General features: G+C 31.0%; 1 non-coding gene across 1 annotated transcript; it reads left to right on the top strand.

The window, feature by feature from the left end:
- Positions 1 to 432: 432 nt before the first annotated feature.
- LOC143581754 (U6 spliceosomal RNA) lies at positions 433 to 535 on the top strand. Its single transcript, XR_013143881.1, has one exon. It is a non-coding gene; the product is annotated as a U6 spliceosomal RNA (small nuclear RNA).
- Positions 536 to 3114: the final 2579 nt, after the last annotated feature.

Here is a 3114-nt window from a genome sequence, read left to right as displayed (position 1 = left end):
TAAATGATTCTCAGCTATATTTCTCTACTGAAATCTCTGTACTACCAAACAGAACAGTCAATTCTCATTCTCCAGACCAATTCCCTTTCTCTGCAATTCTATTTCTCTATTCAATTTCTCTACAATTCCATTCTCTATACCAAACACCCCCTTAGGGTTTAACGGGGATTTATATTCCCTAAGCTCATTTACCTTAAGCACATCTTCATCTTAAGTCCATGTTTTAATTCTACCTATTTTAACCCATCATCCTTTTATCATTACTACTATATTATTATTATTTTTCTAATAACTTAAATTAATTCTTCCAACATAAATAATATTGAAATATTATTCATAGAAATTCGGGATGCATGAACGAATTAAATGATTATTATTAAAGACGATTAGAAAACGAAAGAGATTACAAAACAAAATTAGAAATGATTAACTATCCCTTCGGGGACATCCGATAAAATTGGAACGATACAGAGAAGATTAGCATGGCCCCTACGCAAGGATGACACGCACAAATCGAGAAATGGTCCAAATTTTTGCCATCTCCACTTTGGTGGGATGGTAAAGGCTTTGGCCTTTTGGTGAGAGGTCCAGGGTTCGATCCCTGGCAATGGCGATTTAATGTAAATAGTAGGAGGAAAAAGCTTTAACATTCAAAAAAAAAAATCCACAAATTGACCGTTAAATGAATGTTAACATACTCTCTTTAAGTTAGACAATAGTTAGCCCCTAAAAAATAGGAAATGATTCAAACACTATCCTAAGTTTTCAAAGCTACTATCACGTGTTTTAGATATGACTAACAAGCCCATGTAAAATAGGAACATTATTCATATGAATTAAGATCTAGCAAGTTTTTAAATCCTTCTACAAAATTGAGGTATAGACGAGCCTTGCTTGAATAGGTTCAAGCTCGGTTTAATTCAAGTTGTATCACTAATGTTTGAGCTCGATTCATGAGTAGTTTTTCAAATTCAAGCTTGTCTCGTTTTATTTTTTTTAAGTAATTCGTATACATTCTTAATATTTGAGTTATAATTTTTATATATAACATAATATGTAGTATCTGGTTATTTTTATCAAATTTTTATTTATAAAGTTTATTACACAAATATGCATTCTATATATTTTTAAGAAAATTATATGAAGATAGGCTTGTTGTAACACTATTTCATTCATTATAAACGACATCAAACGTATAATAACTAGTTACGTAAATATAATAATAATCATAAAAACTTACAAACACGTATAGATGACAAGTGAGACGGTCTAGTGAGTTTGGGCTTTGATGCCTTTTTTCATGGTTCAAAGTTAAGTTGTAGCCCAAAAATCTATAATAACTTTACAATGGAGAGTATGGTGCACAAATTGGGTATTAGAAAAACTCGGGTTTGGGTATGGAATCGGGTTTTGGTATGATTGGGCATTGGAAAATCGGATATTAGCAATACCCGGGTCAGGTTCGGGTCCGGGTATTGCCTCTAAAACCATACCCTATGTGTCGGGTTCGGTCGGTATAGAACCGCGTATTATAAAACCGGGTATTTAAATACTCTATTTCCGAGTATTGAAAAAACCATATATTCGGGTTTTTTTTCGGGCATTTTTTGGGTATAGATTGGATTTTTTAGGGGTAATTTTCAGGTATTTTCCAGTTATTTTTCGAGTAATTTTGGGTATAGATCGAGTATTTTAAAAATCCGAATTCGGGTATTTGAAAAACCCGGATTCGGGCATGGAACCGGTTCGGGTTTTCAGGTATTACCAGGTACAAATCGGGTCTGGTTCGGGTACGGGTTTTGGTACTAAAATGCATACCTTATCCGTACCCTACGGGTAGGGTTATATACAGGTTCGGGTATAAAAAAAACCGATTGCAGGTTTTTTTTTCAGGTCCGGTTCTGGGTCCAGTTTTTTTATGCACCTCTAATGAAGAGGGTTCATGAAGCAGTTTACTTACATCCTACCTTCTAAATAATGAAAGAATTTTCTAAATAATTAAAGAATTATTCAATTAAACCGGTTAAAATAATGAAAGAGAAGGATATACCTGCAAACAAAAACCGAGCAAGGAAATGACGATAAAAAACATATGATATTTCATTATAAATTATTTATTATAAATAAAACGACATGATTAATAAACCTGCAAATCTTTTCTTAACTTAGAATGGTGTAAATAATGGAAGAAATATTCGGTTTATAAAATGCTTTATGAACGAACTCGAATTTAAAAAAAATAAGAAAAAACGTTTTATATGAAAGATATATAGAAACTATTGTTATGTAATAGGAGAAATAGACGAGAAAAAAAAATTAAAACTAATTAAAATATTATGTATATTTAATAAGGGAGAGATGAGAAAAAAAGGGTGTGGTTACACCAGACGAACCATAATTAACCAAAACTGAAAAATACGTGTCATAAACTCAAATCGTAATAATCTATTAACACATAACATCTAAATAACATCATAGGTCCAGACGTAACGTAATTTGATCAGGTGATTACAACTTATATGTTTTGTTATACGCTTATACAAAACTAATAAGATATCATCGTTTAAAGTACTTCACAAAAAACAATAATTGACGTCGTCGTTGACGTGACATTTAATCATACATGATGATACACAACTACAAAACAATAACCCGATTCATACCCTATAAATCGTAAGCGTTTCATTCTTTTTAAATTCCATTCGATCCACCCATTTCGTTTTACGTCCCAATCTAGTTTTTTTTATCAAGATAAAAGTTGTGCTTTTTTTCAACATTTTGTGACAAGTTGAACAACTTATGATGTTTTGATTTGATTCTTCCAATAATTCATCCTTTTTTGTAAGTCTTTGATGATTTTTCCCATTGACGAACCTTTTATGTTTCAAGTCATTGTCTTTTTCCCCAATTAACGTGTCATTTATTTCTGAGTACTCATTAAAAACCAAAAAATAAATAAATAGTGGTGAAGTATTATATATTCATTAATAGGTTAGTCCCATGTATTATATGAGATAATTAAAAAACTTAATCAAATAGTTAGTTATTAAGATTTAGGAATAGTAAAACGACTTTTAAGATAAGCTATGATTCAATAAAAGAAATATAAAATAA

The sequence above is a fragment of the Bidens hawaiensis genome, unplaced genomic scaffold (assembly GCF_021521415.1).
Source record: "Bidens hawaiensis isolate Kalapana, Puna unplaced genomic scaffold, B.hawaiensis_p1.1 tig00031165_1, whole genome shotgun sequence".
Lineage (NCBI taxonomy): Eukaryota > Viridiplantae > Streptophyta > Magnoliopsida > Asterales > Asteraceae > Bidens > Bidens hawaiensis.
The sequence above is the reverse complement of the archived record's forward strand: the minus strand, read 5'-3'. Positions and strand labels throughout refer to the sequence as shown.